The sequence below is a fragment of the Narcine bancroftii genome, chromosome 10 (genome assembly GCF_036971445.1).
Source record: "Narcine bancroftii isolate sNarBan1 chromosome 10, sNarBan1.hap1, whole genome shotgun sequence".
NCBI classification, from domain to species: domain Eukaryota; kingdom Metazoa; phylum Chordata; class Chondrichthyes; order Torpediniformes; family Narcinidae; genus Narcine; species Narcine bancroftii.
In genome coordinates, this window is record NC_091478.1 from 62,468,824 (window position 1) to 62,496,662 (window position 27,839).

Below are 27,839 nucleotides of genomic sequence, written 5' to 3' on the forward strand. Positions count from 1 at the left end.
TGATCCCATACTGCCTACCTTTCACCATGTTCCCCACTCTGTTCGCCCTCTGACCTTACAGGGCTCCACACCTTACTACACATTCTCCAGCTCCGGATCCCACACTGTCCACCCAGACCCTTTGCTGTCCAGCTCTAACCCTATAAAGTCAACCCTGACAACCCCCACTGTCCATTCCTGACCCCTATTGTGTGTGGAGGAGGTGTAGCCTCCCTGTCTATTGCTAGTGGTCACGTGGCCTCCCTGCCTGAAACTCATTTGGAAGTCACATCACCTGTCAGTATGTGGAGTTCTTTTTCCTCCACTCAAATCTACAAATTGCAGGTGGAATGTCCATTAAGATTGGGCTCAGACCATTGGTCAGTGCTCACCTTGCCATTGGCTGGTTCAAATCACCTTGTGACCTTATTGGCTAGAGCCCTGTACAGCACAGTACAGAACAGCACAGTGGACACACTGTCTTGTGGTGCTAGCCCCAGACACAGCTCCATGCCAGGTTGCTGTTGCAGATGTCGCTTGGAAGGGTTGCAGGTCAGGTGAACACTGCACTGAAGCTGAGCCATGGTATTGCTATAGCTCAAATGACTATAGATCAATTCTGGCTGTAGAGCTGCTTCTCTCAACTGATCAGGGGCCCAAGAGCGTGCCGAAACCCCCTACATGTACAGTAGAACCAGATCCACCTCCTCTCATTCAGGGGTCCAGGAAGGTGTGTATAACCCTTGCTTATAGTATGTGAACGTCTGCATCACCTGTGTAATTAATAATTGTGTACTGTTTAACGTTCTCACCTGTTTGTTTCCTGTTACAACTTTTTCCCCATGCTCCCTTATAAATAGTGTCTCTTATTAATTGTCGTGTTAGTAAATTTACATTTGATTGCAAACTCTTGTCTCCCTTTGAACCCACTGAACCTGACACTTACTCAACAAAACAATTGGTGCTGCGATCAGGGGAGGTTGCTGATATGGTGGGGTCAGGGTATTCATGGAAGTAAGTTGTTAAAGGAATAATAAGAACAATTTGAAACGTGAATAGAAATGATGAAATGAAGGCATTAGGGAGTGAATGCCGCCATAGGAGAGTGAAAAGGTGTTAAATGCAAGTAGTAGGACAGGACAAAGGTAGGTTCCCATCTCTGATTACTGGGTGATATCTAACAGGCCACATATTAAAGGATCCCTTACTACCCTTTCCCTTCCCCAGATATAACGAAGCAAGAATGACGTCTTCTGTGCACTTAATGACATGTTAAAGGATCAGTCTTTGTTTCCTTGTGTGTTGCTGTGTGAGTCTACCTCCTGGATGTGTTTGGCATGGATGACTTCCCTGAAGAACAATAGGGAACCAGGTGATCTTGGGGAACAGTTGCTTGGTTGACACTACTACCTCACCTTAGTCCGCCCCTGACCTGTGTGGAGTTTACATGTTCTCCCGATGGCTACATCAGTTTCCTGGGTGCTCCGGTTTCCACCCATATCAATAGCCATTGAAAGTGGATAGTAAAATCTGGATGGGAATGTCGGGAATAAAAGGATCAGCATAGGACTAATGTAAATAATTTGTCGAGTGTTGGTGCAATACTGCACGATATTCACAATCATGGTTACTGACACTGAGAATAGTTTTATTTAACAATTAGAGTTCAAATTCTGCAGTTCCCATGATGAGCTTCAAACTCGTGACTCTTGGTTGTTGTTGCAGAACTCTAACTGCTGGTTCTGAACGTGACCGTGACACTACCTTGCACTACAGGGCAGTAAGATTCAGCTGCCGATCTGCCTGGGACCATGCAAGTTAGCAGAGCTGGGACTTTTCTCTTTGGAGCGTAGAAGGATGAGAGGAGACTGATAGAGGTCTACAATATTGAGAGGCATAGATAGGGTGGGCAGCCAGTGCCTGTTTCTCAGGGCAGGAATAGCAAACACCATTGGACATATGTACAAGGAGGGAAGTTTAGGGGAGACATCAGGGGTACTTTTTTTTTTTACACAGAGTTGTGGGTGCTTGGAATGCCTTACCAGGGATGGTGGTGGATGCTGAAGCATTTGGGGGATTTAAAAAGACAAGCACATTGATGAAAGAAAAATAAAAGGTCACAGGGTAGAGAGGGTTTAGTACTTTTTTAAAGGAATGTATGGGTTGGCACAACATCGAGGCCGAAGGGCATGTACTGTGCTGGAGTGTGTGTTCTATGTGGTTAATTGGCTGGTCCATTACAAAATGCAGGGTATAGAGAAAGGGAAAACAGTGAAAGGGCATCATCTTTTCCCAAGGAGGGCCCTATTCAAGAGTTTGATAAATAGCCAGAAATCCGGAGGTCTGTGCCTTCCATCTAGTGCATCTGCCCGATGAAAGAGTGTGATGGGGGTCGAATGGGTCCTTTAATATGCTGGCTGCTTTCCTGAAATGGTGGGAAATTTAGATAGAGTCAGTGGGAGATGATGATCTGAGCTGGAGATGCTGGAATCTGAAGCCAAACACAATTTGCGGAGGGTCGAGCAGCATTGGTGAATAAAGAAGCAAATGGTCAATGTTTCAGGCCGGAACCCTTCAAGACCGATTCTGCTTCACCATAGATTGCATTTAACATTACAGTTGTCTGTAGTTTGTATCAGTCTTGAGCTGAGCATCCATTTTTATTATCTCGTCCATGTAAATCCACGGTCTCAAGCACTGTCAGACTGAGACCACCCGTAAATTGGAGGAACAACAACTTATCTTCTGACTGGGCACCCTCCAAACAGATGGCATTAATATCGACTTCTCCAGTTTCCGTTAACCCCCTCCCCCCTATTTCTTCCCCCCTCAGCTCTGCCTCTCTTCCCTTTTCCCTCTGTCTCCTGTTACGGAGCCAAAATCAATTCTCACCGCTCCTCTTATCATATCCAATGAACATCTTTTGTTTGTCTGAATCCTCTCTCAACCAGTCTTTAATCTGATGCCTTCCAGTTCTTTGCTCACACCTTGAAGAAGGGCTCAGGCCCGAAATGCCGGTAATATATTTTTACCTCCTGGGAACGCTGCGAGACTGGCTGAGTTCCTCCAATATTTCTGTGTGTTTTTTAATTTTTTAAATTTAGACATACAGCAACAGTAACAGGCCCTTTCAGCCCACTAGCCCGTACTGCCCAATTACACCCAATTAACTTGCACCCCAGTACCAGGGTTGGCGCCAAGGAGGGGGGTCATTTGCGGGCATTGCCCCAGTCGCAGACATCGCTGGCTGTCAGCCCTGCCCCCACCCCCTCCCATGTCATTAGAATCTAGCTTGATGCACGCTAGTAACTCTCTACCGCCCCCAGCCGTGTCTCTAGCGTGGGTCAATCGTCTGTAGCATCTAGTGATGCTTGGCACAATAAAAGGAGGACCCTTGTCTCCTACTTCAGAGGGGCAGATCGTGTTAATGACAGGTAGATCCTGGCATCCAATAGCAAGCTCCCCTTCCCAGTCCCAGCTATCACCCCCTCCCCCCTAGTTGACAGGTAGGTCCTGGCTACCCTCCTCTCCACTGAATGAGCCCTCTCTAACATTCATTCTGGCACCAACCCTGCCCAATATGTTTTGAATATGGGAGGAAACTGGAGCCCACGCAGACCCAGGAGGAAGGGACAAACTCCTTACAGACAGCACAGGATTCGAACCCTGGTTCCGATCACTGGTGCTGTTAAGGCATTGCGCTAACCGCTACACCAACTGTGCTGCCCATAAATACATTTATCCTAACATAATCGTACACAGGGTAACAGAAGCTGAAATGCTGAAGGGCAATTCTGCCCAGCTCACTGCTCGGACCCAACTAAGATTGGGATTCAAGCAAGCAGCTTCCAGCCTGTGAGTTCAGTGTCAGATTCCTTCATTCTTTAACTCAGACTATTTTTGAACCTATTTTCTCTTCTTTCTCCCACCAAAGGCAGAGGTCTTATATAATGATATCCAGTCAGACTGAAGGAAGGTTGGGTCAATCAGTTCTGTGCAAGGCCAGTGATGATATATAATAATGGGCAGTTGAGCTGTGAACCTCCATAATTGTTCAGTGGAAAGGAAGCGTCTGTGACCATCTGTTTACCAGCAAGACATCTGCATCTGTTTCCTGGAGGTGTTGCTCCAAAAGCTCACAGTCGTGTCACGAAAGGGACTGAGTAGCTTTCTTGACCTGCCTTGCATGGGTGGTACTGAGATGAATGATGCTGCCTGGAGTTCTTCCCTTAGCTTGCCTCAAAAGGCTTGCTGCTTTTCAAAAGTAATGGAACCAATTATCCGCTGTGTGCAATTCTGACAGAAAGATCACATGGGCAACGAAGGCACAATATGTAAACGGTCACTGTCCTAACAAAATTAGCACATCACAGCAAAATGAACAAGGTTCTTTGTCAGGATTAACTTCCTTCTATCACATTCCCAGGCAACGATCCACCACAATGCTTCCCTTGTCCTCTGATGTTCTGTTTTAACTATTTATCTCGTCAATAGGCTCACTGCGTTTCATACATTTGTTTGCCACTTCTCTAACCCTTATCTACCTTGTTGGGGCTGTATGGTTAGTGCAGCAGTTAGTGCGACCCTATTACAGTGCTGGCGACCCAGGTTCAAATCCAGCGTTGTCTGTAAGGAGTTTGTATGTTCTCCCCATGTCCATGTAGGTTTTCTCCGGGCACCCCAGTTTTCTGCCAAGATCCAAAGATGCATACAGTTAGTGTTAATTAGTCACGTGGGTGTATTTTGGCGGTGTAGATTTGTGAGCTGGAAGGGCCTGTTACTATGCTACTGTGCTATGCCTCTAAAATTCCAGCTACATCCTAGCCCCTCTTTCCTGTACTGTTTCCATCTCTGGATTTGTAGCTGTTCTTTCACGTCTTCCAGTTCCGATAAATAATTATCATTTGGAAACATAGACTTTGTTTCTCTCTCTCTCTCTCTCTCTCTCTCTCTCTCTCTCTCTCTCACGCTGCTGCCTGACCTCGAGAGTCCTTTCCTTCTGTTTTAATCTCCACCTCTTGTAACATTTTGCTTTGGATGTACAATATTTTGGGGAGTTTCAGGAAAATGTGTTTCCTTTCTTTGTATTTGTTAAACAGAGGAGTCGGTCTATTCTGCAAGGCTGAAGGTTTGGCAGTAGAGAATAAATGAATCTTGGGAATTCAATGAGAGATGCAAATGATTGATATTTTATTGCAGCTTGACTGGACCAAGATTTATAAACAAAATTACAGATTAAAATTATATCAACAGGCTTCTGTTACTCTGTAAAAGAGAAATTGGAGCCTTGAATTATTAATGAAGGTGATTTTTGGGGAACTGCAAGAAGTTGCAAGGTTACCAGCCACAAACATAGAAGACGACTCACTGCTAATATTAGCACACAACAGAACAGCTTCATTAATCGTGATGTGGCTACTCCTATCCCAGCTGGTGATTTTTTTCGAGACTCTGATCTTCTTTATAGGAAGCCAGCAAGATTGGATTCAATAGCCTGACCTAGCAGGAGTTGCTGCTGGCTGTGTTCCTTGTCCACTTGGCAATTTGCAGTGGAAAGGGTTTAATCTGCACTGTGGCAATGGGGAAATGATAGTCTCCGCAGAACAGAACCATCAACTCAACAAGTGCAAACCGATTTTTTTTTTTTTTTTTTTTTTGTCCATCTTTTCTGAGAAAATTGTGGAAAATACTCATCCTGTTGTCTAGATGTAAAATTAGTGTTTAAATCAGCAGAAATTTATATCAATTGGATACCAAAATGGTTTGATAGCAGGAATTGGAGGATGGTAGTGAATGGCCCTGGGGAATGTTGTAGAGCAAAGTGACTTGGGGGACAGGTACATAGTTCTTTGGAAGTGGTGTCATGGGTGGTGAAGTAAAACATGGAAGTGTGATTAATGTTAAAACACAATGCTGGAGAAAACTCAGCTGCAGTGAAACAGCGTACTTTATGTAGCAAAAATAAAGATACATGAGCAGTGTTTTAACCTTGAGCCCTTCATCAAGGTATGGGCAAAATGTAGGCAGATGCCCAAACAGAATAGTGGAGGGAAGGGGCAGGAACATGGTCCCAAAGGCAGGAGGTAATAGGTGACAAGGGAGGGAGGGCACACCAGCAGACGGGAAGGAGGGATGAGTCTATGAATGGTGAGGGAAGGGGGTGGAGAGCAAAAGGAAAGCGAGGGAGAACGGAGAGTAGGCTGGCAGAAACCTGAGAGGACGATGTTAATGCCATCCAGTTGGAGAGGGCCCAGATAGAAAATCACATGTTGCTTCCAGACAGAAACTCAATGGGTGGTGGAGAAGGTGTTTGGTATCTGTTGCCTTCATTGGTCAGGGTACTGAGGATGGGAGCAGGGAGGTCATGATGCAACTGTGCAGGGCGCTGGAGAGACCACACTTGGAGTACTGTATGCAGTTCTGCTCACCCAGTTAGACGGATGGTATCATTCAGCTGAAAGGGTGCAGAAACTTTTTACAAGAATGTTGCCAGGAGTGAAAGTGGAGGTGGTGGTGGGGGGTGGGGGGAACTTGAATTAGAAAATTAGGAGATGTAGGATTAAAGAACCACAGGCCTCTTTGGCCCTTCTATTCCGTGCTGGACTTTTTTTTGCCTAGTCCCGCTGACCTGCACCCAGTCCATAGCCCTCCATACCTCTCCCATCCATGTACCTGTCCAAATTCTTCTTCAATGTTAAAATTGAGACCACATTCACCACCTCAGCTAGCAGTTCATTCCACACTCCCACCACGCTCTGTATGAAGAAGTTCCCCCTAAACCATTCCCCTTTCACCCTTAATCTATGTCCTCTGGTTTGTATCTCACCTACCCTCAGTAGAAAAAGCTGACCTATATTTGCTCTGTCTATCCCCCTCATAATTTTAAATACCTTTATCAAATCTCCCCTCATTCTTCTATGTTCCATGGAATAAAGTCCCAACCTGTTTAACCTTTCCCTGTAATGCAGTTCCTGAAGTCTGCACAATAACCTAGTAAATCTTCTCTGCACTCTTTCTATCTTATTGATATCTTTCCTGTAGTTAGGTGACCAGAACTGCACACAATACTCCAAAATTGACCTCACCAATGTCAAATACAATTTTATTATAACATCCCAGCTTCTATACTCAATACTTTGATTTATGAAGGCCAATATGCCAAAAGCTCTCTTTAAAATCCTATCAACATGTGATGCACTTTCAGGGAATTATGTACCAGTATTCCCAGATCCCTCTGTTCTACTGCACTCCTCAGTGCCCTACCATTCACCATGCATGTCCTTTCTTGGTTTGTCCTTCCAAAATGTAACATCTTACACTAGTCTGTATTAAATTCCATCTGCCATTTTTCAGCCCATTTTTCCAGCTGGTCCAGATCCCTCTGCAACTTTTGAAAAATCTTCTTCGCCGTCCACAACGACTCCATTCTCGTATTATCTGCAAACTTGCTGATCCAATTTACCACATTATCATCCTGATCATTGATATAGATGACAAACAACAGTGGTCTCAGTACTGATCACTAGTCACAGTCCTCCAGTCTGAGAAGCAATCATCCATTTCTACTTTCTGGTTTCTCCTGTCCAGCTATTGTCTAATCCAGTTCACTATTTCACCATCTCCAACATGAGCATCTGAACCTTCCTGACTAACCTCCCATGTGGGACCTTGTCAAAGAAAGGCCTTACTAAAGTCCACGTAGACATCATCCACAGTCTTTCTTTCATCAATGTTCCTGGTGACCTCCTCGAAAAACTCTATAAGATAGGTTAAACATTAACCCACCATGCACAAAGGCTACTTTTAATCAGTTTCTGGCTGACCAAATAATTGTGCATCTGATCTCTTAGAACACCTACCAATAATTTGCCTACTACTACTGCCAGGCTCACCGGCCTATAATTTCCGGGATAAATAAAATAAAGTAAATAAACTCACCATTCTTCACGCTGAAATCATTTGTTGCTTCTAATTTACATTTAATGGGATGAGTGAAATTGTTTCTTGTCCTCCCAGATCATCTTAATGTTTGTGCATCCAATGCCTCTTTATTCCCGACTGAGGGGCATTCAAGCGACAAATAATTTTCAACCTACCTTTGTTTCTTGATAACACCTGATTTTTCTGATATCAGCATAATCGAAGAACCTTCATGAGGAAATGGTGGCACCTCAGTACTTTCTTCAGGCGAACAATCCTAGCTTCTTTTTAAATCCACGTGGAATATCTTTAAAATAAGGCCAGCTTTGTGCCTGAAGAAATCAGATTCTCATTGGTTGAAAATGATGCGCAGGCTTGATGTCAGTGCTGCTGATGTCAGGCCTCATGACGCCATTTTGTTTTCTTATGGTGGAGTGCTGCTGTCCCGTAAACAAATTGAATTCAAGACAGAGGTAATAAGAAATTTAAAGAAAAATAGATAGATCATTATTATTCCCTGTCATTTCTTCCGCGGAGCCCCCCACGCCTTTCAACGGAACCCTAGGGTTCCGTGGTGCCCCCTTCATCAAACTCTGCACCAGTGGGACATGGGGACAAATAAGGGGCCGGTCATTTCAAACTGAGGTGAGCAGAGAATTCTTCTCTCGGGGGGAGGCAAATATCTGGAATGCTCTGCTCCTAAGGGTGGGGAGGCTGGACCATTGGATGTACTTGGAGGTAAATAAGTACCTTAAAAGATCAAGGTATTGAGGGTTATGGGGAAGTGGCACAGAAGAGCTGAAGATCTTTGTAGAACAGTGTTGACGTCATTGAATGGCAAGAGGGGTTTCCAGGGATGGCAGGGTTGTCATATGCAGCAAGGCTAGAAAAACTGGCAAATAGCACCTACACAAAAGAGTCTGGAAAAACAACCAACTGAAAAACCTCACAAAGATAAGCGTATACAGAGCCGTTGTCATACCCACACTCCTGTTCGGCTCCGAATCATGGGTCCTCTACCGGCACCACCTACGGCTCCTAGAACGCTTCCACCAGCGTTGTCTCCGCTCCATCCTCAACATCCATTGGAGCGCTTACACCCCTAACGTCGAAGTACTCGAGATGGCAGAGGTCGACAGCATCGAGTCCACGCTGCTGAAGATCCAGCTGCGCTGGATGGGTCACGTCTCCAGAATGGAGGACCATCGCCTTCCCAAGATCGTGTTATATGGTGAGCTCTCCACTGGCCACCGTGACAGAGGTGCACCAAAGAAAAGGTACAAGGACTGCCTAAAGAAATCTCTTGGTGCCTGCCACATTGACCACCGCCAGTGGGCTGATAACGCCTCAAACCGTGCATCTTGGCGCCTCACAGTTTGGCGGGCAGCAACCTCCTTTGAAGAAGACCGCAGAGCCCACCTCACTGACAAAAGGCAAAGGAGGAAAAACCCAACACCCAACCCCAACCAACCAATTTTCCCTTGCAACCGCTGCAATCGTGTCTGCCTGTCCCGCATCGGACTTGTCAGCCACAAACGAGCCTGCAGCTGACGTGGACTTTTTCCCCCTCCATAAATCTTCGTCCGCGAAGCCAAGCCAAAGAAGAGAAAAACTGAACTTGTATCCATTGGAGTTTAGAAGGATGAGGGGGGACATGATTGAGGTATACAAAATCATCAGGGGGATAGACAAGGTGAAGTCTGATTACTTGTTCCCAATGATGGGGGAGACGAGGACTAGAGGGCATAGTTTAAGAATACAGGGTAGGCCCTTTAGGACGGAGATGAGAAAGCATTTTTTACCCAGAGAAGTGTGAATCTGTGGAATGCTCTGCCACAGAGGGTGGTAGAGGCGGATTCGCTGACTATGTTCAAAAGAGAGTTAGATAAGACTCTTGTGGGTATCGGAGTTAAGGGTTATGGGGATAAGGCTGGAAAGGGGTACTGATGGTAATGATCAGCCATGATCTAAAATGGCGGTGCTGGCCCGACGGGCCAAATGGCCTACTCCAGCTCCTATTGTCTATTGTCTATTGTAAAGGATCCAATATTGTCACGTAATACTACATTTTAGAATGTAACATACATGAAATTCTTTATCTACCATGAGGCAGACAGAGAGTCGCCACTTTGTCCAGCGCCCCTCACAGAAATGAGGCCTCAGCAAGGAACGAACTGGCTTAGTGGTAGGGGAGGCAGGAGCGAGTGGTAGGGGAGGCAGGAGCGAGCGGTAGGGGAGGCAGGAGCGAGCGGTAGGGGAGGCAGGAGCGAGCGGTAGGGGAGGCAGGAGCGAGCGGTAGGGGAGGCAGGAGCGAGCGGTAGGGGAGGCAGGAGCGAGCGGTAGGGGAGGCAGGAGCGAGCGGTAGGGGAGGCAGGAGCGAGCGGTAGGGGAGGCAGGAGCGAGCGGTAGGGGAGGCAGGAGCGAGCGGTAGGGGAGGCAGGAGCGAGCGGTAGGGGAGGCAGGAGCGAGCGGTAGGGGAGGCAGGAGCGAGCGGTAGGGGAGGCAGGAGCGAGCGGTAGGGGCGGCAGGAGCGAGCGGTAGGGGCGGCAGGAGCGAGCGGTAGGGGCGGCAGGAGCGAGCGGTAGGGGCGGCAGGAGCGAGCGGTAGGGGCGGCAGGAGCGAGCGGTAGGGGCGGCAGGAGCGAGCGGTAGGGGCGGCAGGAGCGAGCGGTAGGGGCGGCAGGAGCGAGCGGTAGGGGCGGCAGGAGCGAGCGGTAGGGGCGGCAGGAGCGAGCGGTAGGGGCGGCAGGAGCGAGCGGTAGGGGCGGCAGGAGCGAGCGGTAGGGGCGGCAGGAGCGAGCGGTAGGGGCGGCAGGAGCGAGCGGTAGGGGCGGCAGGAGCGAGCGGTAGGGGCGGCAGGAGCGAGCGGTAGGGGCGGCAGGAGCGAGCGGTAGGGGCGGCAGGAGCGAGCGGTAGGGGCGGCAGGAGCGAGCGGTAGGGGCGGCAGGAGCGAGCGGTAGGGGCGGCAGGAGCGAGCGGTAGGGGCGGCAGGAGCGAGCGGTAGGGGCGGCAGGAGCGAGCGGTAGGGGCGGCAGGAGCGAGCGGTAGGGGCGGCAGGAGCGAGCGGTAGGGGCGGCAGGAGCGAGCGGTAGGGGCGGCAGGAGCGAGCGGTAGGGGCGGCAGGAGCGAGCGGTAGGGGCGGCAGGAGCGAGCGGTAGGGGCGGCAGGAGCGAGCGGTAGGGGCGGCAGGAGCGAGCGGTAGGGGCGGCAGGAGCGAGCGGTAGGGGCGGCAGGAGCGAGCGGTAGGGGCGGCAGGAGCGAGCGGTAGGGGCGGCAGGAGCGAGCGGTAGGGGCGGCAGGAGCGAGCGGTAGGGGCGGCAGGAGCGAGCGGTAGGGGCGGCAGGAGCGAGCGGTAGGGGCGGCAGGAGCGAGCGGTAGGGGCGGCAGGAGCGAGCGGTAGGGGCGGCAGGAGCGAGCGGTAGGGGCGGCAGGAGCGAGCGGTAGGGGCGGCAGGAGCGAGCGGTAGGGGCGGCAGGAGCGAGCGGTAGGGGCGGCAGGAGCGAGCGGTAGGGGCGGCAGGAGCGAGCGGTAGGGGCGGCAGGAGCGAGCGGTAGGGGCGGCAGGAGCGAGCGGTAGGGGCGGCAGGAGCGAGCGGTAGGGGCGGCAGGAGCGAGCGGTAGGGGCGGCAGGAGCGAGCGGTAGGGGCGGCAGGAGCGAGCGGTAGGGGCGGCAGGAGCGAGCGGTAGGGGCGGCAGGAGCGAGCGGTAGGGGCGGCAGGAGCGAGCGGTAGGGGCGGCAGGAGCGAGCGGTAGGGGCGGCAGGAGCGAGCGGTAGGGGCGGCAGGAGCGAGCGGTAGGGGCGGCAGGAGCGAGCGGTAGGGGCGGCAGGAGCGAGCGGTAGGGGCGGCAGGAGCGAGCGGTAGGGGCGGCAGGAGCGAGCGGTAGGGGCGGCAGGAGCGAGCGGTAGGGGCGGCAGGAGCGAGCGGTAGGGGCGGCAGGAGCGAGCGGTAGGGGCGGCAGGAGCGAGCGGTAGGGGCGGCAGGAGCGAGCGGTAGGGGCGGCAGGAGCGAGCGGTAGGGGCGGCAGGAGCGAGCGGTAGGGGCGGCAGGAGCGAGCGGTAGGGGCGGCAGGAGCGAGCGGTAGGGGCGGCAGGAGCGAGCGGTAGGGGCGGCAGGAGCGAGCGGTAGGGGCGGCAGGAGCGAGCGGTAGGGGCGGCAGGAGCGAGCGGTAGGGGCGGCAGGAGCGAGCGGTAGGGGCGGCAGGAGCGAGCGGTAGGGGCGGCAGGAGCGAGCGGTAGGGGCGGCAGGAGCGAGCGGTAGGGGCGGCAGGAGCGAGCGGTAGGGGCGGCAGGAGCGAGCGGTAGGGGCGGCAGGAGCGAGCGGTAGGGGCGGCAGGAGCGAGCGGTAGGGGCGGCAGGAGCGAGCGGTAGGGGCGGCAGGAGCGAGCGGTAGGGGCGGCAGGAGCGAGCGGTAGGGGCGGCAGGAGCGAGCGGTAGGGGCGGCAGGAGCGAGCGGTAGGGGCGGCAGGAGCGAGCGGTAGGGGCGGCAGGAGCGAGCGGTAGGGGCGGCAGGAGCGAGCGGTAGGGGCGGCAGGAGCGAGCGGTAGGGGCGGCAGGAGCGAGCGGTAGGGGCGGCAGGAGCGAGCGGTAGGGGCGGCAGGAGCGAGCGGTAGGGGCGGCAGGAGCGAGCGGTAGGGGCGGCAGGAGCGAGCGGTAGGGGCGGCAGGAGCGAGCGGTAGGGGCGGCAGGAGCGAGCGGTAGGGGCGGCAGGAGCGAGCGGTAGGGGCGGCAGGAGCGAGCGGTAGGGGCGGCAGGAGCGAGCGGTAGGGGCGGCAGGAGCGAGCGGTAGGGGCGGCAGGAGCGAGCGGTAGGGGCGGCAGGAGCGAGCGGTAGGGGCGGCAGGAGCGAGCGGTAGGGGCGGCAGGAGCGAGCGGTAGGGGCGGCAGGAGCGAGCGGTAGGGGCGGCAGGAGCGAGCGGTAGGGGCGGCAGGAGCGAGCGGTAGGGGCGGCAGGAGCGAGCGGTAGGGGCGGCAGGAGCGAGCGGTAGGGGCGGCAGGAGCGAGCGGTAGGGGCGGCAGGAGCGAGCGGTAGGGGCGGCAGGAGCGAGCGGTAGGGGCATCTTGAAGACTGAAAGGCATTTTGTTCCAATCTACAGCATCTATAATCTCTCGTGCCTCCCTAAATCAGTACTGAAATGCAAGGAGATGGGGGGTGGGGGGGAAAGCGATGCCAAAAATGGCAATATGACCTATTGATTTGGACTTGGAAGTGGAAGCTCATATAGCGACTCTTTATTTTAAAAAAAAACTCTCTTCTCCAGTGATCTACACCAAGAAGTTTCCCTCCATCTCTTTCCTCTCAATGTTGCTCTGGTCTCTCAATGAGCACAGCTCTGAACATGGCAATACTGGGATTAATCTTTTGTAATCATAAATAGAGATTGACAGCATGGAAAGAGGGCCCTGACCCACTGGGTCCACATTGATCTTTCAGCATTCCTGGGAATTACTCCCCCCACTGCCACCCCATCCAGATTTTACCACTCAGCTAAACACTGGACAGCAAACCAACCACCTTTGGGAGATGGGAGGAAAAAGAGGGCACCTGAGGAAACCCAGAGAGTATAGGCTTCTCACAGACAGTAGCAGAGATCAGGATTGAACCCTGTTCACTGGAGATGGCAGTGGCACCTCCTGCTGTGCTAATGGAGGGGCGGAGTGGGAACAAAGTGTGTTACCTGGTAATAGGATCAGATAAGAACAATGGGTGTGGAACTGGATGGTTCAGGTTTTCCAGTGTGGAACCAAGGATATTGAAGTTGCCTGAATTGGGCTTCAGTGTTGCTCAAGGAAAAGGGTGGGGGTTTCTCTTAGGAGGCTGCTTTATAATAGAAAGTAGATATTGGGCAGCATTGTGATTAGCGCAGCGGTCAGTAACCATTGGGTCTGGAACAGTGGTTCTCAACCACCTTAAGTAATCCTTTACAGAGCACTTATGGCATTGGGATTGCTCAAGGTGGTCTGGGAGTGGAAAGTAAAAGCTGGAAAACCACTGATCTTAACCTTCTACAGATTCTGCCTGCCCCACTGAGTTTCTCCAGCTCTTTGTGGGTTACTCCAGTTTTCCAGTATCTGCAGTCTCCCCTCTTAACCTCCATTTCATGATGAATGCTTGGGCATATTTTCAAACTTCAAAGTGGGTGATATCACAAGATTTTCCCCTTCAATAGCAAGTCTACAGTGGGGCATTGCCTGACGAAGGCCAGTGAATCTCTGGCTCACCAAAATTACAATCTTTTTTGGCTCTTTAGCTCACCATAATCCTAGAAATTTACTAGACCGGCAAGAAACTGTGAGGTGCATCTTGTTTCCTGGTGAGTTACCATAACTATTACACTTGTAGAGATACCGATTCCTCGCATCTAGAATTAAGAAATTTCTCCCTTTATCTGTGAAGGATGGGTTGGATGGGGACTAAGTTATTTCCTACACAAGGTTCAATGCGTCGAAATGCTCATTCCCTAATGCAAAAATAGAACAAGGTTCCATGCTTGAGGGCTTCACATATTCAGTACTTCCAATCAAGTAGGACAAATTAATGGAGACTAATTTTAGGGGAAACCATGGATTATTTTGCAGGCAATGATACGAAGACCAAGTGATAGTAGTTAAAATCAACACAGAGACACACATCGAGCGTTTTGCCCAGCAGACTAGATTATCCATTTGTGCTAATACAGAAAAATGTTGCTAAATGAAGGACGACGGGGAAATCACTCTTCACATCATTCCAACAATGGCACTTTAAGTTGAATAATTTCACATCACATCAACTTAGCAAAAGCTACCTTGATGTTTGTTTTTAAATGGAGGAGCTGATGATAATATTTCCCGGATTAAAGATCACTGTGAGGCAAACTTCCGATCCACACCACCCAGCACACACTCTGTTCTCAGGAAAGAGGTACAGGTGCCACAATACTCACACCCACAGGTTCGGGAACAGCTGCTACCCCTTCACCATCAGACTCCTTGTTGAAAAACTCAATCAGGGACCCATTTAAGGACTCTACTTCTGCATTTTATTAATTTTGTTTCACTCTCTCAGTCAGTCTGTTGCACAGTCACTTTGTTTATTTTTTTTTGTTTAAGTGTGTGCATTGAGTCTGCTTTTTGTGCCCTACCAATAAGTTGTGGTTCTGCCTCGCCTGCAGGCAAAAGAATCGTAGGCTTTTATGTGATGTCACGTATGGACTCTGATCTTTCTTTCTTTGGCTTGGCTTCGCGGACGAAGATTTATGGAGGGGGTAAAAAAGTCCACGTCAGCTGCAGGCTCGTTTGTGGCTGACCAGTCCGATGCGGGACAGGCAGACACGATTGCAGCGGTTGCAAGGGAAAATTGGTTGGTTGGGGTTGGGTGTTGGGTTTTTCCTCCTTTGCCTTTTGTCAGTGAGGTGGGCTCTGCGGTCTTCTTCAAAGGAGGCTGCTGCCCGCCAAACTGTGAGGCGCCAAGATGCACGGTTTGAGGCGTTATCAGCCCACTGGCGGTGGTCAATGTGGCAGGCACCAAGAGATTTCTTTAGGCAGTCCTTGTACCTTTTCTTTGGTGCACCTCTGTCACGGTGGCCAGTGGAGAGCTCGCCATATAATACGATCTTGGGAAGGCGATGGTCCTCCATTCTGGAGACGTGACCCATCCAGCGCAGCTGGATCTTCAGCAGCGTGGACTCGATGCTGTCGACCTCTGCCATCTCGAGTACCTCGACGTTAGGGGTGTGAGCGCTCCAATGGATGTTGAGGATGGAGCGGAGACAACGCTGGTGGAAGCGTTCTAGGAGCCGTAGGTGGTGCCGGTAGAGGACTCTGATCTGAAATCTGGAATAATGGTATTTTCTATCGATTGAAGTTCAGCTGCAGCCTCGACCATCAACCAACCGTCTGCAAGACATCAAGGTACAAGTTCCCAGCACTTCCATTCATAAACTAACACGTTTTGTATAGATGCACTCCAACAAGATGATCTTGCAACCGAATCCAGATCTACCTCAGGGTTCCAGTGGACAACTAACCAGACACGGCTTGAGAAATAGATCAGCTCTTTTGTATTTATCAGAGTTACATCTAGGCAAGTTCATAGCACTGTATTTATCACATGCCCAGCTTCAAATATTGAAGTGTTTTAAAAACTGCGTCCTACAATTTTACAACAGCAGTTCAGGGATCCCCAGTCTTCGGCTCAGCCAACTTTTGATACAGACTTTGATTTGTAATTTCTTCAACTACCTCCTGGTAAATTATGCCCAGGAAATTCTAGAGTTCAGACTCTGACAGGAAAGAAATGACCCTCCCCTCTACAAACTGAAGGAAGAGATAATCACCAATGCCTTCTCCCTCAAACATTGTTCTTGCTCGCTCCTTCTTGGCAAGTTACAACGAAAGGAAATATATTTGTTACATCGGAAGGCACCACTATCAAAAACATTTGCCAGCGACTTGAAAAGGTTGCTAAGAGATGTGAAGGGGTGAAAATCCCATGTTTTTTTTTAAAAAGATGCAGGCAATGCTTTCTCCCTCTGCCCTGTGCTGCTTACGATAAAGTAGGCTGATTGGACACAACATAATCTGGTTGCACGTCCTTGTAAACTAGCAATGCAATGGCTTGTATCCACTGCCAGTGATTATCTTTGCATAGAAGTTGGCAAATAGTCACTCCGCTGGAACCTGTCTCCATCACTGAAATCACACGAATGGAATGAATTTTATTTTTCATGCCATGACGTTTTGCTCTTGAGAGGGTTTTATTAAGAGATAATAATGACAGAGAACATGTATCCCAGTTCAGAGAGCAAGACTTTGGCTTGGAATATAGCACGGCTGGTGCATTGTCAACTTCCTCTCTTTTGTCACAATGACATTCCTAAATGGTGACTTCCCTGCTTTTTTTTTTACTGTTCCAAACATTCTCTGAGACTCTCACTATTGCCATGGTTATTTGGAAACTGGACTAAGGCAGCACCAGTTTTTGTTTCAACACAATGGACTTGAACTAGGTTCTAGAAGTTGGACGTTTACTCTCCCCCACCCACCCACCCCCCCACCCACCCACCCCCCCACCCACCCACCCTACCATCCCCTGCAGCACTGCATGCTGTAACTGCAGAAAACCTTGTCCCCACATCTCCCCCTCCCCTCACCTCCATCCAGGGCCACAAACAGAACTTCCAGGTGAGGCAGAGCTTTACGTGCACTTTGTCCAACCTGATCTTTTACCCGGTGTGGCCTCCTCTACATTCACTGAGACCAAACGCACACTGGATGACCGCTTCGCTGAACACTTGCACTCTATTTTGTGGGTTGAAATTTGAGCTTCAGAATCAGAATATATTGTCATGAACAAGTCACAGAATTTGTTGTTTTGTGGCAGCATCACAGTGGAAACATTCATATAAACCACCTTACAAAAAATAAATAAAATTAGTGCATGAAAGGTTAAAGTGAGGCAGTGTCTTTGGATCATTGATCATTCAGGAATCAGATGGGAGTGGGGAAGAAGCTGTCCTTGTGCCGCTAAGTGCTCGTCTTTTGGCTCCCATACCTTTTCCCAGATGGTAGCAGAGTGAAGAGGACATGATGGGGGGAGTTTTTAAGACACCGCCTCATGTAGATGTTCTTGATGGAGTGAACTCTGGTGCCTGTGATGTTGGAGGCTGAATTAACAACCCTCTGGAATTTTTTCTTGTCCTGAGCGTTGGTACTTCTGTACCAGACAGTGAAGCAACCAACGGGTTTTCAAGAGCCTTCAGTGGCATATCAAATCTCCTCAAACACCTTACGAAGTATAGCCGCTGGTGGGCCTTCTTCATAATTGCATCAAAATGGAGGCTCCAGGACAGATCCTCGTTGACACCCAGGAATTTGAAGTTCTTGACCCTCTCCACTCCTGAGCCCTCGATGAGGACTAGGCCATGTTCCCCTGACTCCCTCCTGAAGTCCACAATCATCTCCTTGGTTTTGCTAACGTTGAGTGCAAGGTTGTTAATGTGACACCACTCAACCAGCTGCTCTGTCTCCCTCCCCTCCCCTCATTGCTGCCATTTGTGATTCTTCCTGCAACCAACTATTCAAACTCCCCAAACATTTCTACCCTCAGTGACATGTGTGTCCTCAGCCTTATCTTTTGGCTGAATGTAAACTTGCCAATCAACACATCATACCTGCTCCTGAACAGTTTTAAATCTAAATGTATGAACACTGATTTTTTTTTCTCATGTTCAGTAATCCCCATCCCCATCTAGTTCAGTTTTCTCCATTTCTTCTTTCTCTACTCTTGCACATTGACCACCGCCAGTGGGCTGATAACGCCTCAAACCGTGCATCTTGGCGCCTCACAGTTTGGCGGGCAGCAACCTCCTTTGAAGAAGACCGCAGAGCCCACCTCACTAACAAAAGGCAAAGGAGGAAAAACCCAACACCCAACCCCAACCAACCAATTTTCCCCTGCAACCGCTGCAATCGTGTCTGCCTGTCCCGCATCGGACTTGTCAGCCACAAACGAGCCTGCAGCTGACGTGGACTTTTTTACCCCCTCCATAAATCTTCATCCGCGAAGCCAAGCCAAAGAAGACTCTTGCACTTAATTTTATTCTCTCTCTCTAACTGTTCTTACTCCTCACCTCCAAATGGTTCCTCCCTCTACCTGTCTCTTCACCGCTCACACCTTCTGTCCTCTCCCCTCTGAGCCCCCTTCCCAGCTTTTTTCCCCTATATAGGCATAATTTTACCTTTTGATCTCAGTCTTGAGAAAGAGTTTTGATGCAAAATGTTGATTGACATGTCTACATGTGGAAGCCATTGGGCCTGCTGACTTCTTCCAGCTATTCTCTTTATTTTGGATTATTTTACCTACATTTTAAAAATTTAGACATACTGCATGGTAACAGGCCATTTTGGCCCATGAGTCCCTGCCACCAATTCAGACCCAATTAACCTAATGGTAGGAGGAAACCAGAGCCCCCAGGGAAAACCCACAGGGAGAACATACAAAATCCTTACTGACAGCACGGGATTCAAACCACAGTCCTGATTGCTGGCATTGTAAAGGCGTTGTGCAAACCACTATGACAACAGTGCCACCCCAATAGTGAGCTTTGCATTAGAAGTGGGAAACTTTGCACCAAACCTTTAACATAAGCCATGTTACGAGTCCAGAGGACCCCAAAACCCAGCAGCAATAGAAATTCACCAAGACCAATGGTTACTTAAACAAAAGTTGATTTTAATTTTCTTTAAACATAAAAACAGGATCAAACTTTAACTTATTACTATTAACTTAATTTAACATAACCCCCTTCTAATTCTACGCACACATGTATGTAATGTGTATAGGTTCAGGAAAGTTCTTTGCTTTATAGTCCAATCTTACTTCTCACTCCTCAAAGTTCACCGGTATCAGGCAATTCTTGTACTGTGCACAGAATTGAACATTTATGAATTTTCACCAGGCTCTGATGCTTACAGGTAAATGGTTATCGCTTCAGAGAGAAATTTGTTGCTCTTTGGACACACACAAACTAATTTCCTCCAATCAGCCATTTCAGTGTCTTGCCAAAGAAACTTGCCCCATCATGGGTTTTCCAAATGATAACCACTTCTTCCAGGTCACCACAGAGTTCCTCTTGTTTCCCTTATTTCAGGTGAAACTCTAGCCAGCCATTTCCACTTGTAAGGATTATAAGTTTTATTCAACAGGCTGAACTCAGAACTCAGAACCCCTCTTCAAAATGGGGATTTATCAAGCTTTTCAACTTGCCATGTTGCAGAATCCAAACAGTTCGTTCTCTCTCTCTCTCTCTCTCTCTCTCTCTCTCTCTCTCTCTCTCCGGTGCAATCGCTGCAAGAAAGCCTGCAGAAGTGGCTGCGGGTGTGTTTGAATGGACGTTCAGGTGGCAGTGCTGAAGGCACTGTTCTGGCATCTGAAAGGGCTGGCTGCAGAATCCTAACTGCTGACAGGGCTGGGGTGGCCATTGAGGGACTTCGGGGCAGGGGTGGTCGGCGCTCGACTATGGGGCGGGGCAGCCCACGCCGGGGGGCAGGGGCAGCGGGGAAGGGGGCTGTCAGGCACGGGGAGTTGGGTCGCTGGCTGATTAACATCAGCCCGCCCCCTAGCAGCCACTTTTAGGCTGCTGCTTTCAGGTGCCTTGGGACAGCTCGGATGCCTCCTCAAGGAGGGCTGGGTGAGTACTCCTCAGGGCCAGGTTTTGCACTTTTAGGTGGCCTCCTGACAGCTGCATTCAGGTAGAATATGCAGCTTTACATCAGAGTATTCTGGCCACCTAAAAGTGGCTTAAGAGAAATCCTGTTTGGTCTTTCCTCTCTCTCTGCTTATCAAAATCAGAACTAACCCAATTCTTGAAAGATCTTTAACAGGACTCTTCCATTTGCACATACTTTTGAAATTCCTTCCAAATCAATTTCATTGTCTTTGAAAAGGCACTCGGAGCCTGGATGTCTGGCTTGGGCAAAGCTCTGGCATCTTAAATGAGATGTGTTTTGTAAGTATCTGTTTGTGAAGTGACCTACACTAAACCCCCACAATCTATCTCTTTTAAAAACATTTTAATATATAATATAAAATATCATATACCCCCTAGCAACCATTTCTCACTGAAGATGTAGTTCTGGATTTTGAATTAATTGCTCTGATGCTATCTACCTAATACCTAGAAGACAAGATATTTGGAAATCTTTCACAGTCTTAAATTATGAGCTGCCATTACAAGCGTTATTTGACACGCTAAAGCCACACAAAGTCACCATCATATAGGAGGCTCTTCGTCAATCCTCAGAAGTTGATTGGTTGTGAAATTCAATGGATGTCAGGGCAAACATTTGTTGTAACTTCAGATTCCTGCCATCAATATGATTTATATTGGCTGGCACAGTGGGTAGAGCCACAGCCACACAGAGCCAGAGATCCAGGTGCAATCCTGACTTCCCCAGTGCTGCCTGTGTGGAGTTTGCAAGTTCTTCCTGTCTAGTTCCTTCCCCCCCCCCCCCCAGCCCCCATGTTCTCCTGGGACCTCTGGTTTCCTCCCACATTCTAACAATGTTCAGGTTGGCATGGGTATGCGATAAAATCTAGGGAGAGTTGATGAGATTGTGGGGAGAAAATGGGATTAATGTTGGATAAGTGTATATAAGTGTATGGTGGTCTCCATGGACTTGATGGGCCAAAGGGCCTGTTACAGTGCTGTATCTCTGTGACTCAACCTCTCCCAACCCATGCCACTTGGAACAAGTGAACAAGAACAAGAATAGTACTTAGAGGAGGTTTTACCTCAATCAAGGATTACTGGGTCTTTGAATTATTATGGAGCAGCACAGAGGAGGTTCCTGGCTTTTTTATTTAAATAGAAAACGTGCATGGATTAATATTAAAATTGAATAAAATAGGAGAAAAGAAAGCAGTGGAATTTATATATAAATGGGAATCAAAACTGTTGGTTATTGATAAAGAGACCCCATTATTGAAGCATTTACTTAATGTTTGGAATAAAATAAATTAGAATATTGGAGGAGGGTCTATATCCATTGATTAATCTTCTTTTGGTCTTTTCAAATGTCAGGTACGATAGAGGGATTATTAATGTGGAAGATTGTTACAAACTAAGTCAATTAATGTCATTTGAACAATTGAGAAATAAATATGCTACACCTCGTAACACTCTTTTTTTGTTACTTTCAATTAAGAGCATATTTGAGAGATGAGTTGGGATGAACAATGTTTCTGTCTAGCTGTACTGAGGTAGATCTTTTTATTAGGAATGGGACAGTTAAAGAAATTAATTTTTTTGATATATTTATTATTACAAGCAGGGACTCCTAAATTGGATTATATAGTTGTAGGACCAATAAATGTGGGAAAAGTTGTGCAGGGATTGTATGACTAATACTATTAATGTAAGATATAGGTGAGTCCAATACATCAATTATACCTTACACCACAGAAGTTGAATAGATTGAAATCAGATTTATCAGATCAATGCTTTAGATGTGTTTTACAGGAGGTAGGATCTTTTATACATTCAACGTGGTCTTGTCCCAATGCGAGACCTTTTTTGGGTGACTATCGGTAAGTTTTTGGAACAACTTGCAGGAGCTGTTTTTCCGCTAAGTTCCGATTAATTTTTATTAGGAAATATTGAAGGTACAAATCCTAAATTGAAATGATCAATGTATCAATTGAAATTTGTTAAATCCGCATGAGCGGTAGTGAGAAAATGTATTGCAATTACACTTGGAAATTGGATACATCTTTAATTATGCCAAGGTGGCACGTTGAAATTCAAAGTTTTATTCTTTTTGGGAAAAATTACTTATAACTTAAGAAATAAATACTCTATGTTTTATAAATCTGTCACCCGTGCACTCAAAACACGGGATTGAATTCTTATCCCTCGAGCCCTGCGGAATTCTCCTCTGTATATTATGTTAGAACGGATGAGTTGTACCGGATGACATCTCTCTCTGCAATCCAAAGTAAAAACTTTTTTCATTTTGCATATTTGTTTCTTTACTTTGGGGGGGAGGTTCGGTGGTAGGGACGGGTTTTGGGGTGGAATGTAAACCATCATGCATGTAATCAATTTGTTTTTTATATCTATTATAATAATAATTGTAGTCACTGCCTGTATGGAATATAACATAAAATTTATTTTAAAAAAGGATTGTTGGGACTTTGATGGCTTGTTGAGCCAGTGGTAGGGTAGAAGGATATGGGGTGATGAAGGTGTAGAGGAGATAGAGGTGAATGGCAGAGGAATGAGGAGGGTCTGAAGGCAGGGAGGGGGGTGCAGGTTTGAGGGTGGGGCCAGGAGGAATGAAAGATGGGCCCAATGGAGACAGGCAGGCTTCTATTATTTTGAAGTGGCTCAGAGTCTTTAAAGGAATTAGTTCTTCAGGTTCACACACTCCATCTAGCTGTAAGAGCCAGTCAAAATCAGCTCATGATTTTGCAGTCCAACTCCATCCAACAAATACTTCCTTTCTTCTCAAGCCCCTAAATTTAATAAGTCAGAATTTTTTTTAAAAATTGAGACATACAGCACGGTAACAGGCCATTGCAGCCCATGAGCTCATGCCACCCAATTGCATCCAATTAACCTACACCCCCTGGTACATTTTGAAGGGTGGGAGGAAACTGGAGCCCCCGGGGAAAACCCACGCAGGCACGGGATTCAAGCCCTGGTTGCTGGTGCTGTTACAGCGTTGTGCTAAGTGCTAAGTGCTACACCAGCCATGTTGCCCCAATTTATTGTCATGAACACGTCATGAAATTTGTTGCTTTGCATCAGCATTGCATTTGTACAGCATATTACAAAATAAACAAAAATAGTGCAAGAACAAGACAAATTCACGGTCCATTCAGGAATCCGATGGCAGCAGGGAAGAAGCTGTCCTTGTGCCACTGAGTGCTCATCTTTAGGCTCCTGTGCCTTTTGCCCGATGGTAGCAGAGTGAAGAGGGAATGGCTTGGGTGGTGGGGGTCTTTGAGGATAGAGGCTGGAGATCGTGGTCCAACCCTACAAAGCATTGTGAAGCAGCTTTCTTTACTCGACACCTGAGCGATACCTGCATCCACAGTCTGACACAAGGTAGCAGGAAAGAAGTTTGGTTAGTTAAATAAAAGCTGACCATTATTATTTACCCAAAACAGCCCTGTGGAAATGGTTTTAAGAATCATTAATAAGGACTCAGGGTCACCACGGGATGACAGAGAAGATTTTGTGTTCAGTCATAACAATCAGTCAGGGATTCAAGAAATGGAATATACTTTCCCTGTAAAAGGTTCATTTATTTTTCATTCAAGGAATAAAAATCAAGAACATCATGTTTTCACTTGTTCCTTCATTCATCCAGTCATCTCTCTGCCTCCTGAATTATGCCCCGAGGAACACTATACATGAACTGTTCTGCTGTGATATTCCTTCCAGGGAATTTCAATTCTCACTAATTTGTTGGAAGACGAAGCCTCCGGGAAGCGCAAGTGAAATGTTGCTCCAATTTTTCTAGCCATCTCACTGAGTACCTGGCGGCCTGGTTGGCATAGTGGTTAGTGCGACACCTTTACAGATCCAGGGTTCGAATCCCGCACTGTCTGGAAGGAGTTTGTACGTTATCCCAGTGTCTGCATGGGTTTCCGCCCGGGGGGGGGCTCCGGTTTCCTCCCACCGTTCAAACGCACCGGGGTTGTAGGTTTATTGGGTGGAAAATTAGGTGGCAAAGGGTGGTGGGCCGAAAAGGCCTGTTACCATGCTGTAATTTTAAATTTAAAATCACTGCAGGGTAGTCTCAAGGCCAAAGTACAAATGGGTCGATTCCCTCTGAATTGCTTGGGGAAGGGCAAACTCTTAAAGAATCAACAATTCTCCCCAATTGCCCCTCACCATTTCCCATGCAATGTTCTACTGTCCTGTCCTCCAAACCTCTGGCAATTAGCCCAACCAACTGTTTAACCTGATTTCATCCACTCACATTCTCATCCTGCTCCTGTGCACTACCTTATATTTACCTTGGTGAGGAGTTGTCTTCTTCCACAGCCTCCAATCTGATAGTTCCCCCAATGCCACGCTGGCCTACTCAAGATTAACCAATATTACTGGGCCTATTGTTTCCGTCCACTCCTGTCCCACTTATTTCGACTCTCTTGCCTAACTCGACCATTGTTTCTTCTTATGGGTCCAACTCATTCTCCACTTTTCCCATTCCCTCACTCCAGTTTGGTCAAATCTACTACCATCTTCCTTCTGATGCAAACGCGCAGAATATCATTAAATCACCAGGGTCGAAGTTTACACAGGAGAAAATGCCAATAGACGAAGAGACAAGAACAGCTCGTGTTTACCCCCAGAGTGAGCCCTATCAGGAGGCACAAAGATTAAGGAAAGGAAAGGGGCAAGTTGAACATTTTGGGGGCTACATAAATGTAGACTTTTCTCCAAAGGTCCATGTTTGGAGAGATGAAAATTGGCTGTGATGCACATGGTTGTTAACCACACATTCTTGAGTAGTCTCCAATACTATGATGTCCACAAAAAAATGATTGACCAGACCAACCTGGATTCGAAGGTTCCTTGCCCACAGATGACAGCAGTGGGGAAGCTGTAGCTCTTCATTCGAGATCCATTTTTTCTCTCTACTTTTTCCATTTTAGTTTTGTCCTGTGAACAATAGGATGGAACAGGAAACCAACTTTCACACAGGAGAGTGGAGAAACGCAAGAACTCCAGATGCCGAAATTTTGAGCAAATCCTGGAGGGGCTCAATGAGTTAGGAATCATCAGCTTGGGTCCCTCGCTGAGAAATATTGACCGACCATTTCTCCCCACCAATACTGCCTGAGACCTAGCCCCTTTCGCACCACCAAGTACATGTGGCTTGAACCGGGTAATTAAGTGGGTCCTGGTAATCGCGCAGTGGGCAAGGCGAGTTAAAATGCACCGGGGTCAGACTCTTTGTGGGGGTAAGTATCAGAGCCCGGCTGAGTTAACTGGTTAATCACTCTGTGGTGGTGTGAATGGTCGACTCGAATTACCGTGTACCATTAGTGACGTGTGTGTGTTATTCTGGTAGTATTGTAAGTAATCAAGATTATTTAAAGCACAGGTACATGCTGTCAGCTCCCCCGGCCGCGCACTGACAGCCCCGCCGACTGCACAATTATATTTCACAGCACGTGTCTGTGCTTTAAATAATCTCAAGATTACTTATAATACATAATACAACATAATGCTATCTTAAATAGTTGTTATACTCTAAGGAATAATGACAAGCTGGTCTGTGGGTTTGTCCTAAGTTTCAACAATCTGATAGATTTCCCCACATTGAGCATGTATATGGTTTAATCCTGCAAGGACCTAATATGTCACTCGTGACGTCACTGCTGGAGGTGGGACCCCCCACCCCTTAAAATCCTGGGTTCTTGATGAACCAAGTAAATCATGGTGCAGTGAGAAAGGCTCCTCGGGTGCAGCAGACCCGGTACGTTTACCTGCTTCTGAGAAAGGTCCAAGAAAGGCTCCTCGGGTGCAGCAGGCCCGATACGTTTACCTGCTTCCGAGAAGGGTTCCGAGAAAGGCTCCTCGGGTGCAACAGGCCCGGTACATTTACCTGCTTCCGAGAAGGATTCCGAGAAAGGCTCCTCGGGTGCAACAGGCCCGGTACATTTACCTGCTTCCGAGAAGGGTTGATGGCGTACAGGAGTGCAGTTACGTGCCCGAGACCCTTTGTTAAGGTGGTGGGGAAGAGTGCATGACTGGGAGGAGGGAAAGGGGAATGGAGACCATTGGTGAGGAGAGAGAAGAGGAATTAGTTCCAGCTAAAACTCCCTTCTCAGGTGATTCTCAGCACAATGAACCAGCTCGTCATTGTGAATGAGCTGGTAACCCGAGTGCTTCTGCCGGTCTCTCTCTGTCCAGCCAAGCAGCAGGCTTGTTCGAGAAAAGAAATGAAAATGCTTAGATAGGTTTATGCAGCTCTACTGCATATTCTCAGTTTTAGTCCCACTGATGTGTTCTTCAAGAGTAATTGCTGGATCACAAGGGTGGGTAGAAAAAGTAAAACACGAAAATCTGTAGGGACCATGGTTAGATGCCTGCTGATGACATTCTTCCAGACTTTGGTGAAGAGCTCAAACGTCAGTTATGCATTTTTACCTTTGCTATATAAAGGGCTCTGTTTGATCTGCTGAGTTTCTCCAGCATTTCACCACCTTATTACATTAAGTTCAAGTTTACTGGAATATTTCATTCGGTTCTGGTCACCTCACTACAGGTAAGATGTGGACACAATTTAGTGGGAGCAGAGAAAATTTATAAGGATGTGGCCTGGATTAGAGGGCATGCCTTATGAGGATAGGTTGAGTGAGCTTGGTCTTTTCTCCTTGCACTGACGGAGGATGAGGTGTGACCTGATAGAGGGGTATAAGATGCTGAGAGGCATTGATCATGTGGACGGCCGGAGACTTTTTCCCCAGATCTGAAATGGATAACACCAGGAAATGTAGTTTTAAATGGGACTAAATACAGGGGGCTTGTAAGATGTTATAGATAGAGAATTTGGGTTAAAAAGGGTTTAAGTTAAAATGTGATGAGTAGTCATAAAAGGGGACTAACCACTGGAGTTTAGCTGGAAAATGTTACAAAAGACTTGCAACAGATTTAACTACAGAGAGACATGCAGGAGCCAAAGATTGATAAAGAGTGAAAAACAGAATTTGGTGTGAGCAGAGGTCATGAATGATCGTGGTGTGCGTGACTAACAGTAATCAGGATGATTCTGCAAAAACTAACCAATTAAAGCAGTGTAGTGGAGATGCCGAAGGACAAGCAAATTGTATAAAAAAACAATGCACTGTATGTATCAGGGCTCGACTTGGCAAGAAGCCGGTTGAGTCCAACTCTGCAGACTTGAGAATAAAGCTTGTCGTGTCACCGATCTTAAAGAGACTCATTTGTGAGAATTTGTGTTTCTGACATAAGAGGTATGTTTTTCACACAGAGGGTGGTGGGTTCATGGAAGGCGCTGCTGGCAACTGTGGTGGAGACAGGTGCAACAGGATCATTTAGAAGACAATTAAATAGGTTCATGGAACTGAGAAAAATGGACAGTTATGCAGTCGGGAAATAGTGGGCAGTTGGTAGAGTAGGTTGTTGGGGAGGAATAACACTGTGGGCTGAAGGGCCTGTACTGTGGCGTAAATTTCTATGCTCTATTATTGTCACGTGTATCAAGATGCAGTGAGAAATTGGGTTTTGCAAGCAGTCTAGCAAGACATCCCATACACAGAACAACAATCAAAACCTCCATTCTGAGTGCTGAGTTACAGAAACAGATCAAGATTCCTTTCATTTTTATATGATACAAAAACACCATGGGCACCAAATTTCCTTTTACCCACCATGAGGCAAACAAAGAATCGCCATCAACATTGACCAGCACCTCCGAC